Below are 13,530 nucleotides of genomic sequence, written 5' to 3'. Positions count from 1 at the left end.
GGAATAGGTGACACGAAGATAGAAGGTGGAGACTTGTTTGACAGTCTGTCGTCTCTGCCTACCCCTTCGGGAAACGGTGTGATGGTTAGTTAGTTAGTTAGTGAAAATTCATTTCACCAAAGATAATATTATATGTACAATTAAAAATAAGTTATTTTTATGAAAGATTACGAATTTATAAGAGATTACAATTAATAGGCTATGACTTACCACAGTTAATTGAAAAATATTTCATAAATACATTAAGATACAGAATACAAAACTTGAGAGTTCCAAAGAAAGATTGTGCCACTGGTTAATAAAGATGCTGACAAAATGTAAGAGCTTTTGCGATGTTTTTTGTTTGTTACTGGAAGTTTTAGGTTACTAGGTAATGCATTGTGTTGAGTATATGCGAATGAGTTAAGAAGTGATTGGAGTAAAGAGTTAATTCCAAATTGTAAGATTTTCAGTTTTTTACTAAGCATAATGACTCACCTGTATTCAATCGCGGGATGCTTCCATTTGGTTCACAGAATAAAATTGGTCTAGAGACAAGATAGCCCAGATGATCCTGCAATATATGTAGGATATCCCGTTTGACGCGAATTATCATCTTGTCACTGTAAAATTTAGTTACATCGAAGCCTTCCCCCTCGTATGTTATCTGTAAATCTATAGAGCCTGTTAGGGGTTATTATATATATAAAATCAACCCGACCGAAAAATACATTCAAATACCAACCTGATGTTCTAATGCTGTGCGTTATAGAATCAGCACAAAATATTCAAAAATGTAAACCCACACAATCCCCCTGATGGTGAAATCTTATAACCTTCACCAAAACAAGACGATCTTTGTGCGCTAGTAATGGAAAATCGTGTTGCGCTTTCTCTAGTTTGGTTTCGATTTTTAACTAGAAAGCAGTTGCACTATAATAACTGATTTTTCAGTTATTCTTGTTAGTTATACCTAATATTTTACAATGGCGAAATACTATAGTGTTGTGTACATAAAAAAAGGTAATGCGAGTTGGTGTGAAAGGGGCATGAAATTAAAAAAAAAAATCATGAAATAGGTATACAAATCTAAAATCTCTTATATTCTGAACCCCTAATGAAATATTCTCTTGATATTCTGAACCCCCAATGAAAAATACCACGAACCGCCACTGGTTGTCGTAGCAACTACTTCTATGTCAGTATACACAGCCTAACTACAGGCATGCTAGTAGCTGGCTGAGGAGATCCCGAAAAAAATTAGAAACGAACTACAATTTTATTTTTGTAAAGCCTGTATTCTACAAGCACTGGTAGCGCCGATAGTGCAAATTGAAGTTCAGAGTTTTTTCATCGCTCCTCCGAGCAAAGCGCACGCACGTGTTCACTCTGTTGGCTACTGGCAGGGCGCATTCAGATATGCTGCCCGTCCCGCACCACTCCCTCAACCTTCACCCACCCTCAACGCGTGCCACTGGCACACGAAAAATCAAAAGCTGTGTGATTGAATGGCATACGAGCTGCTAGTATGCGAGTTTCTAGTAGCGACTCGATCTCGATATACATGCCACTGGCACGCTACTAGCATGTGTATCTGCGGCTTTAGGATCAAGCGGGGAGCTTGCGGTTTCTCGGATGCATGCCAACGAATGATTGATTACGGGGATGACGACATGTGAAAGTTTGTTATGTTTGTTTCCCGTTCCCACGAGTATGCAATATGTTTGTTGATAATGTTTGTAATTAAAAAATAATTGAAACAACGAAAACGTCACTGAATACCAAAATTTCATCTACATTTTTTACTCCCTTGGGAATCGCCTTATTCTCCCGGTTAATCTGTAATCGCTTTCATTTGGGTAGGAAAATTTGTACGTACCATTTATTAATTTCTGATTGTATCCTATTTTTTCTCTATCTATTATAGTAACTGCTAGATTTTCGTAATATTCTTTATTATTTATGAATAAAATTCGATCGGATTCTTTGGAGACGTATTTTTCAGTATTCGTAGAGAGACACCAGTAATATCCATCATCTGATCCTTCCACCCCAAACTCCGAATTAGATGTTCTTCTCAAAATTTCAACCTTTCTGTGAAAATGTAAATTAAAAATGGTTTTGGCGTCCGTAAAACAGGATATATCTCTCTCTACTGATATGTTTAGGTTCGTTGTGAAAATCATTGTGTTATTCCTGCAAATAAATATTATACAGGATTTATTGTTTTTAGTTATTTTTGTATTATTTGATCTCTTTTTTGGTTTATATATATATATATATATATATATATGAATTTCGGATTTGAAATAAAAATTATATATAATTACTATTTTCGCATTGACGCATCCAAAAGGCAACAGTTATGCTATACTTAATATTTAAAAAAGTATTTAAGACACATATAAATTAATTAATAATTAGTTTGCCATATGTAGGCTGGGCAATGAGCTTATATTCGCTAAATATGTCGCTGATATTTTCATTTTATATCTAGACACAGTTAAAGCCAAATTAGTTCAGCACTTTTTGGTTCATGTAAATAACGAGTATGTTTGTGGCTTTCAAAAGGCAACTAATTTCAGACCTATTTGCTCGTTATTAACTTTTATCATTTCTTGTCGTTTTTTTAAATCTTGTCTCTATACCTTCCTACGTGTACATCGCATACTCCTTTTTAGCTTTATTTAGTTTTTAACACACATATTAATGGATGTATTCATGTACGAACATACTTGATTTATTGTAATTTTTTATTGTTGTTTTACAAATAAAAATATTCTATTGGCACTGTTCTTATTTTATAGGCGTTAGTACATAAAATAAAAAGAATTCCCGTCATATTTGGATATCATCAGTTCAATTGACATTGCCAATGTTAATTACTAAATCACAATTAACAATGTTTTAATTAATAGATATATTTTAGTTCCGTTTTTCTGATGAAATCAAATCATGGGAGAACATACATAATTCAGGTATAATTAGATTTATCCAAAATTTTCGATTTCCACGAAACCAAAAATATATATATTGTAATAAGACATGATAATAATCAAATTCAATTAAGAATCTAGACCCCGCATCTCCGCTCTACACAGGGTCGTCCCGCTCAAAATAATTAAATTTGACAATGGTCGCCTCATCTCATGACTTCCTTTTTCCGGCTGCCGGGTTTCCACGGTTCCAGACATTTCTGCGGCGTCCTGCTTTCCGCGTCCCGTAGGATATATGTTAATGTAAGGGGATGGAAATGATTTAACTCCATTACGTGGAAGTGTGGAATGAATCCCCCTGTTTGAAAACTATTTCATGGACTTCCAGGCTACCAATTACAACACTTGGAAATTCAACTTGGGTCAACATAAAATTATTCATAATCTGCTCGTTCATAGATTGGATTGAATCCAATAACCTATACAATATTGTAATTGTGTGCCTAATCATAATTCGGATTACCCGGATTTCTATCTCTGTGTTTAAGTCAATAAAAGTTTCCAGTCGTTGTTCGCGAGTGTAAATAAGTTTAAAAAAATCTTTTTACTTACACTGTATGAATGAAACGGATGGTGAGCTCTGGAAGCACTTCCAGTGGATCTTTGCCAGGCTTCAAAACACACAATCGCGAGAATTTCAAATCACAATTGGTTGGCATCAGCGTTAGAGTTTTCAGATCTACAGTAGCGCACATGTTCTCATCGGGGCCTTCTGAATATTCTGAGGCATTAAGTAACAATTCTAGGTAACCCATACGCGCATCACCAATGCGCCAGTTCATAAAGTATCCATGGGCATACATTCGCTTGTAATCAGTCCAAAACCTGCTGCCCGAGGCATGTTGGGTTATAAATACATGTTTTTTATCGTAGAACTCAATTTGCACTTCATTTCGTGAACATCCTTCGTATTTTTGATAGCTGGTTTCGGGCGGTTTAATTTTATAACATCTACCATTGCCCTGTCTATTCAAATTCCGACTCCAGACGAAATCACTTTCACATGGTCCCTGTGTATCGCGTTTCACTGCACCTTTTTCTGGCGACAGTTTGGATTTGCCACAAATTGATATTATCAGATTACTAAAACATAATATATATGTCACGTTTTGAAAATTGAACAAAGAAACAAGTGTTTTTTTCTTCATCTTGGCAAAAAAGCAACCTTATAATATTACTGTGTTAAAGAGATCACGCTGTCTGAATGATGTGTTTGCTGGTTTTGTGTTGGCAGTTACGTTATTAACCCGTTTAAAACCAACCGTCGATATGATACACAAAAAGTTGGATATTTTCTAAAAAAAATATGTGTCGGCTTTGCATTAATTTGATACTTTAAAAAGAAATGCAATTGACGAAAATTGCATTTATAATATTACCTGTAGACATCCGAATTTCCGAAAAGAGTTCGAGTCTCGATCGCACCCTGATCTTTCGTCTTTCCTTTGTCTTTTTCTATTTCATATATTTTCAAATGTTATTGGGTATTAATAAAATATGGTTGAAAGAGATGAATGAAAATACTTAAAACGACATAAAAGACAAATAAAATTGAATTATAATAGAACTTTAGTCCCCCTCAGCACAGGACACCCTAGGGAGGAGGACTAAGAAATACCATACTATTCTTAAATTTATCATGATATTTTGCATGTGCATATTTGTATGTTCAGTTTAGCGACTGTATATCATATATAAAGTCTCTAAACTGAACTATGTCAGCTCGGATGAGAAAGGGTTATTTTATCACCACAAAACACTAGATGCGTCAAAAACAATAATTCAATTTCCTTATACAAATTGTCGAATGAAATAAAATATATACGATACTTAACGCGTGATTCAGAGTTGCGGTTTCTGATGACTAAAACATAACAAGTAGACAGTGAATTGGAGTATATACTACGTATTAACTAATAATAATCATAATAATATATCATTATTTGATAAATTTTGCAACTATATCTAAGAATACAGTGTTCATAGTGTACATTTGTTTATAAATATCGTAGTAAATAGAATTAACGACAGAAAATAATAATATGAAAGCAATAGGTAGTACCTATGTAATAATAATAATAATAATGGATGATGATGACTTTTATAGCGCCGTTTTTGTGCAAAAACACCTCAAGGGCGCTGTAACAAATAGAAAAAGTTGAGGTTTCTCACTAGGCTAGTCTTTGCTGAGGCAGTCATTTTAAAAGTTCATTTAAATACAAATGAATATACCTACACTTACTTATATTACAATATCGCTCAATATTTTTGTTAAATCAATAATTTCGAATTTGTGTGAGGGCACCGGTAAAGGCCCTACTTTTGATCCAAAATATAATGTTATTTTTTAAATTTGTTTAAGTATCACATTTTTGATGTTCTCATGTATTGAACAATCTTGTTGCAATTTACCCAAATTTTTTTTTTAACCGAACTAATATGCATTACAGGAATTTGGAGTAAATATTTGTTATTGTTTCGAGTACAGCGAGTATTTCAACTTTTTGTGTAGTATTTATTTATGATTGTATATAGGTGCGTGAGGATTGTGTTTGCATATATCTGCCGAACGCCAAACACATTCATAATATCGAAGATTAAGGACGGGTTGTTTCACAGAATTTGAAAAATTCGTCAAATTTCTATGTTGATTTTCAAGTTCTGTGGAGGTTCTATTCAAGTTTTGTTGTATTTACAGTTTTGTAAAGCAACTGGCCGATAATGATATAATAATATAACTTAAATAGAACCTTCACAGAACTTGCAAATCAACTTTGATATTTGACGAATTGTTCAAATTCCGTGAAACAACCCGTTCTAAGTTCTAGTCTGTAATGAGAGGCGGCCTACAGATTTTTTTATTGGTTGGAAGTGCCACCTCCCCCGTGCTATGATTCCATACTCAATGATAGATTGACAGACAGCGAAGTAAATAATTTTCAAGTGTTGGTAAGTCGATAAAGTTTCGTATTGTTTTGAAAAAATGCATGGTTTTTCTTATTTTGTTTGCAATTATTAGTGTGAAGATTCCATTTTAGGTATGGATCAATGGTGAGGCTGAGGTACTTCACTCGAGTAGTGCGCTCAATGTCGGGGCACTGACAACATTCATCGGACATGAGTTTATTCTAATAGAGGCACCTTCATGGGGTTGACCTGTAATATTTATATTTAGTTTTTTTCGGTGTTTAGTGTGAGCGTATTTCTATATCCACGCTTATCAAGTAAACTGTCATAATGAAATCAACGGAAATATAGATACGTATGTAAGTGTACAGCGGCATATGGTAAAAAATGTCATTTTATTTTTCATCCAAATTAGGGATTTCAAGTTCAAAACTCGGCGCAAGTAAATTTGATGCAGTTTATAATATTACGTATAATTTCACAAGTATATTTTTTTAATATACAGTTGCGGGATTATAAATGTGTTCTGCCTTAAAAAATCACTTTATTTCTAATACTACTCGTATATCAGATGCCGTTACGATTTATGGAAACATTTTTACTCCGTATCTAGAGAACAATCAACAGGATCTGTAAATTATTTTGAGCAAAAATATCGGTAACCGGGCCAAATCGAACAAGTGACAAAACACAACTCCTTTGAAAATTTATCTAAAGTCATGAAAAAGTGATGAAAAAATAAACAAACTAGTTTTTTCTCACTTTTGATGACTTTAATTATGGTGTCTGGAAACTCGTTTAAAGTTCAAATTTGAAAAAAATTGATCGGTAGGTAGTAATTTCAGCTTTTCGAAAGGTGACGTAAAAAAGAATTCAATTGCTCAGATCGAAAAAAAATTATTTTGAACTACGAGTTTCTGGTCACTGTGTAGGTATATCACTTTTCAAGGTCAAAACGTTTTGTACCCGCGCCAAAATGCATCCACGCCGAACTTGTATTCCCTTGTGAATGAGGCTCAACTGGGCAAATAAAATTGGGGTGAATGTGGAAGTATGGGAATTTATTGAACTTTCTTTGCACGGGATGTATATGTAGTTCAGTTTGTACATTTAAATCTCGGCCACGGTTGTTTGTGAGGGTAGTGACTGGTGACTGGAGTTGATCTCTACGTAGAACAATGTTCTTTTACCCTACATGATTTTTAGCTTGGACTGTTGACCCGTCGTTTCGTTATTTAGTTTCTGATTAAACGCGGCCCTTTTTCTCTTGCACAAAGGAACTGTAGGCTGTTATCAGAGTGAAAATAAAGCTAAAAACTGTTACCGTGGGATTCGGTGGCAACAATTTGAAATAAAATTAATATAGAAAATACAAACTAATTTTCCGGGTAATTTTTCAAGAGTAGTTAAGGCGATGCCATACGTAGTAATGCAAAATCATGTGTTTTTGGTTTCAAAATTTGGTCGCCTAGAATTGTTACAGATGCTTTAATTAAATACTGCGAGTAGAATACATCTTGGACTTTGAAATAGTCCAGTATATTTTAGATAAGTCTTTTTATAAGCCCAGAAAAAAATAATGTGTAAGGCCTATGAAAACTGCTTTAAAGTTCAAAATCTCCTACTTACGAACCCATTTTCGGTTATGATTTTATTGTATAATGTGGCAAATTAAGTTATTTATAAAATGATCGAAAAAAATCAAATATTTATGCCTGAATATCCACAAAATAAAATAAAAGGCACTTTATGGCCATGTTTTTTTCTTATATAAATCAAAACAAGTGGATGGTGTTAAGTGGGAATTTAAACCTTATCGCCATCTACGTAAGGGTTGTTATTGATAGCGGCTCAATTTAAAATATTCCACGACGTAGTGCATCGCCTTAAAATAAAGCCCTGAGTAGGTACTCCAATGCAAAATATTAGCATTTGATATCTAAAGGATGAGGTTTTTGTAAACATAATGAAAGAAGCGTTTCGCATTTAAGATTATAGATAATTGAAAAATATAGCATACTAAATTTAAACTATTTGTCAAAAAGGGTCTTGCTTAGTTGTAGAATGTGATATCGTTTGATGCGTGAATCGTAGATAATTGAAGACACAGCTTGTCCGCAGCAAATCATCTCAGCTTGAATTCCTCAAATATTCCTCTTGATAGTTTTAGAATGGTATTGTGAGTGTTGTCCTCAAGATCAAAAGCCCGGAAAGGATTTGTTTGGATTTCCACGGTCCACGGATGAATGCTCTAGATTTTAAATACAAAATAATGACGAAATTAAATGAAAAGGGTGATCACCGCTCTGGACTGTTCAACCAAAACCTCTTAGATCACAAGGCCGGACACTCATTCAAAGCAGGCTCCTAACTTGTATGGGATTTTACGAATATTTTAGTTTTTATTTTATTTTATTTATTCTTAATTATTAAAACTTTTTAAATGTTTGAAGTAATAAAAAAATAAATATATATTTTTGGAGGTTCCCATACAAGTTAGGAGGCTGATTTGATTCAGTGTCCCGGCCTTGTGATCTAGGAGGTTTTGGTTCAACGCGGAATGGTTTGTTGCTCCGATTTTGCTCTCATGTTTTGTGATTGGATCGAAGGTTTGGCAACCGATGTGACCCAAAAAATTCCAGGGTTGGCAATCTAACCAATGCATAATGGTCAATGCGTAAATGATGGAGGTGCCACACACCGAAATCATAGATAGAATATGTATAGAAGGAGCCACACATCGTGTTACAAATCCTATATGTAACAAAACCTACTTGTTCTACCCACTGGAGAGAAGAACCGTTAGAAATGAGTTGTGGCGTGAACCTGTGCTCGAAATAAGCGCGTGTTTTCCTTACTTCTGCTGAAATTGATAAAAAATCGAATTTGTTTCTTTAGCACATAAACAGTTCAATTAACCTGTCTAATAAAGTCTAGAAGTCTGCGGGTCTTATGTTAATTGGCGACACCGGTTTTCTTTCAAATTGATGTAGATCAGACTGCTGTTGTGTTATGGATCTATAATGGTTGTATAAAAGCAGTTGGGAGCATTATAACTAACTTCACCAACTTGACTGTTTTCGGTATTTGAAAATCTTTGATCAATTCCACCTAGAGTAAGAAAAAAATTACCTTATTTCGAGTACACAGACAAGCACACGACGCACTTATGTATGGTATTCAGTTTATACAACCCACTGCAGCTTTTTCAAGCTATGTTCTTAAGCAACTAAAAATAATTTGAAATAGTTAGGTTCCTTTTGAATCATTATATACGTCAAATCTCCACAAAGGAAAATAAGAGTCATTCATACGTTTCTTGAAAGCATATTAGTATTTTAATTTTCTCTTACAATTCCCCCAACGGGATCCCTTTGTTCCTACGAATTAATGGATAAATTTCTTTTCCGCAAATCATTGGATTTAATAAACCTTGGAGCATTTTCTGTGAGAATAATCTGTGCAATTTCGGCATCAGGACATTAACCACCGCGGCGGTATCATGGCTCTTGTTCCGGAGTGGTGGGGGTGAATTTTTGGGGTAAGTACTACCCTGAGGAGGGGGCGGTGATACCTACCCTCGGGTAGATGCAGTACCTACCGGAAGATGTGGCGCCTGCGCCCAGTGGACCAATCCATAACACTCCCCCATCCCCGGGACAAGGAAGAGATACTCGGGGGAAGTATTAGAAGCAAGAATAGAAAAACAAATGTCATGTTTTTGTCCATTGTGAATTTTGATACAAAAATAATAATCGTGGAAACACTGCTTCCTTCTCACCGAAAATGGTTTTAGAATCTAAAGTATTAAAAATGTATAAACATGTGTTTTTCAGACCATAATGGGGTGATGGACACAACTCTGATGTGTGAAGGATGAAAGTAGATTTTTTTCTCTAAAAACGGGATCCCTGAGGCGCGTTTGTGCTAAAACCATATATGACCTATTACAAATGTGGAGGTCCGTGAAGAATGCTGATTTAAGGGTAGTGAATAAGATTACAAAGGGAAGTTTGGACGGTTTGGGTGTGTATAGCATATGAACGGGGAAAGGAGATGTCCGAGAAAATCATGACACCCAGAATCAAATTCTAGAATCGGGTCATGTCAATAGTCGGAATAATGGAAAAGTATGACTAAGACGTTGTATGAATGTAAATGAAGAAAGGAGTGTGTAGCAAGGAGAATCAAGGTATTTGGGACGTAGTGTATTTTAAAGAAACCTCTTTGTATTTTTTTATTTAAAAAATAAATAATCCTGTCCTAAATGAATGAAGCATTGGAGGAAAAAATCAGCTCTCTAAATTAAGGTTTAGATCCTGAAAAAATATTTTGGAAGACTGTAATAACACACATACCTACAAATATATGGTGACCGGATAAATCATCACAATGATACTTCATCACATCTTTAAAAAGTTATATAAAGTCGTGGAAAGTGATGAAACAAAAACTTTATTAACTGGGTTAAATAGGTTAGGTTGGGTTAAAAAAAAAAATTCCATCGTTTCTAATGACTTTATATCACTTTTTAAAAGTGTGTTGAATTGTCACTGTGTTGAGTTATCATGGAACCGTTCGTAAAATCCCAATGAGCGTCTAAATAAATGCATGTTTATGTAATTATAATAATTTATATAGCGCTGTTTTTACGAAAAATCACCTCAAGGGCGCTGTACAAATATATTTCTTAAATAATTAATACCAGAACTACTGACTTGAAACTAGTGACTTACATCTAAGACTTATATCTAGGGACTTAGGACTAAGGTCTATAACTATTGACTTAAGAGTTAGGCCTATAACTACTATCTTAATGACATATATATTTACGTATGTAGAAACTTACAACTAACATTAATATTAACAAACTAATTTAATTAGCGCCAGAAGAAGAAGGAAGTTCTACAATATCAGGGTGTTTTCATAATTAATTTTAGGACAGGGGTGCAATTTGCAATGGGTTAGCTGGATATATATCTTAAATGAATGAAGTGAATGAATGAAATTTAACGCATTCAGATGATTCATCTGCCAACAATTAAACCGATTGACGTGTTGTGTTCCCGCTGATATTGTCCATTGTCCATTGGTAAGCAAGTCAATAGCATTTTGACTTTATCATAAGTAGTTGAGCGGAATATTAAGAGTGTCTGTCTGTCAGTGAAAGTTATTTTTATACAAATCTACAGTTTTTCTGCCAAATCACCTTTTACCATCCCTTAAAGCAGAATTTTGATATTTCTTGATTGAATTTTGCACACTCGACGTTTAAAATAAGAGTAAAAATATTGTCCACTGATTTCGAAAAATTCCGTGCCCGGGTAACTTCTGTGAGGGGCCCGAAGTTACCCCTAGTTAAAAAACTCAGCTTACTGACACGTCCACACATTTTACTGTTTGCCTTTCCGGTAACTAATAGATTTATCCATCAGCATAAAATTTACATAAAACTATTGCATTCCTCCCCCTGTCTACTAAAATAACTTCGCTAAGGCGATAACAAAGATCTTGTTAACTCAAGTATCGAAGTATAGAACCCTGTCCCGCGCGGGCGGTGAACGATTCATTAGAAACATCCCCTATTTCAGCACCCCTACTCGAACGTACTACTCCGACGGCTGAAATTTTATATTTTATTATTGACACGTGTGTTTCACCGCTCACCACGTGGCTGGGTAACATCCGTTTAAAGGTGTCATATTTGCTATTTTTGACTGACTGAAATAATAAAGATGTCCATAATTCATCCTCCTTCAGTCTATTTTGCAATATTTTTTACTTTGGCTGGCGCAGAGATTTTAAGGATTCGGTATTATAATGATTTTTTTTGGGGGTATTATGCCGTGTTGCGCTATTACCTCCGTATTTAGCCAAAGTTTCGGACAGCAATACAGTGTCCATCATCAGGGCAGATGTGTAAGATTACACAGCAAGTAAAAAAATTGTTTGCAGATGTGTAAGATTACACATCTGCCCCGATGATGGTCACTGCAATGCTGTCCGAAACGTTGGCTAAAGAAGGAGTTAGTAACGCAACACGTCACTATAATACTTTTGGCCGTGAAAATCACAAATCATAACTGGTTTCGGTGTTTAAAATAGGAGCTGCACGTTATGTTACTATTAACTATCCTAAAATTAAAATTTTCCATAATAAATTGTACAAAATAAATATAAATACAGGTTTAGTAATTCGTGCTAAAAATCATCGTCTCTCAAACTGGGGGTCGCAATCTATCTAAAAATATATCACCTGTAAGAAAAATTCTTTTATTAAATTGAGAATTTTTATTCTTTTTATTTATTTTATTTACGCCCGTGGAATTTTTTTTTTTAACGTTTTTTATTCAGTGAATTTTATGAATTACAATTTTTGTGTACTTAATAACTCCCACACTAGGCTTATGCCCGTGTTGTGGTAGTCATAATGCTATAAATTACAATAAAACCATATGTTGTAGTAAGAAAAAATAAAACATAATATAGAAGAAAAAAATAAAAATAAACATATTTAAGGAAAATATAAAACATAAAACATTTACATTGGCATGTTTGCAATTTTGTACATAAAGGTTATGTTATCTCCATATATATAGTTAGTAATAACATATATCATTGTATAAATGTATTATAATATTTGTACAGCGTCCTTGAGGTGATTTTGCACAAAAACGGCGCTACTGAGAGTCCAAATATCTATACATATATTTAATTTAAGAATAATCTGGAAACGTGCCCTCTTCTCTTTTTTGTGTGCAATTCATAATAGTAAACTATTAAACAGACATTTATATTGGCTAGCTGTAGTAAAAATAGGTTTTACAGCACTTAGTTGATTTTACACAACCAAACGACCTATGAAAATTACATATCGATATGTGGCTTGTCAATAATGGTTTCAATAATGAGTCTTTAACTCTTAGGGCCCGTTCCCACTTCCGTTTTCAAATCGGGGGCGGGTCCCGTTTTACAATCGGATGCCCTAGTGGCTGTAGTGTATGTATGGAGCTGTTCACACTTGTCTGACACGATTTGAAAACGGATCCGACATTTTTTGTCGGATGGCTCGCCTACGCAGCGCGTCCGTTTTCAAATCGTGTCGGCACACGCTCGCTCATAGTGTTGTATGGAGCTGTTCACACTTGTCGTCCAGTCGTTCCGGCAGAGTCCCCGCCAAACCCCGACCCCTCCCCGCCCGCTCCCTGTCGCAAGGAAGCAGGCACGCTGCGTGCTTGTATTTGGTTATTTTGTTAAGTAAATAAATCAAAACTACAATAATGGATAAGGAAATAAGTCCCGAAAATTTAATACCACTGGTCGAAGAAAGAGTATGGTAATATTTTATCTTTAACTAAATAAAAACAAAACACTTGGTGTACACAACTTTTGTACATCAAAATTTTTATTTTATTTTATTTAAGTTTACTTTTTTTAAATTTTAAAGCTTTAATGAGATGCACGGAAGAGCGTATTAGTTAAATAAACACATAATAAAAAATATTTGAGTGTTTATTGTTTTCTTACTTTAAAATATCGATAGCCTTTCTTCAGGACAAATGCACTTTCTCAATTTTGTATTTTGATATGTTAAGCTCTCTGAAACTCATTCCAGTAGATGGTTAAAGGAAGTGATAGACATTCTCTT

General features: G+C 34.5%; 1 protein-coding gene across 2 annotated transcripts in view; it reads left to right on the top strand.

Moving 5' to 3' along the window:
* OtopLc (proton channel otopetrin-like c) overlaps positions 1–13,530 on the top strand; it is a 249,455-nt gene that overhangs the window by 78,362 nt on the left and 157,563 nt on the right. The gene's annotated exons all lie outside the window — the stretch shown is intronic.

Source organism: Hesperophylax consimilis, chromosome 5 (genome assembly GCF_061612785.1).
Source record: "Hesperophylax consimilis isolate HC1 chromosome 5, BYU_Hcon_1.0, whole genome shotgun sequence".
In the NCBI taxonomy this organism is placed as follows: domain Eukaryota; kingdom Metazoa; phylum Arthropoda; class Insecta; order Trichoptera; family Limnephilidae; genus Hesperophylax; species Hesperophylax consimilis.
Note: the sequence above shows the minus strand (reverse complement) of the source record. Positions and strands in the feature narration are given on the sequence as shown.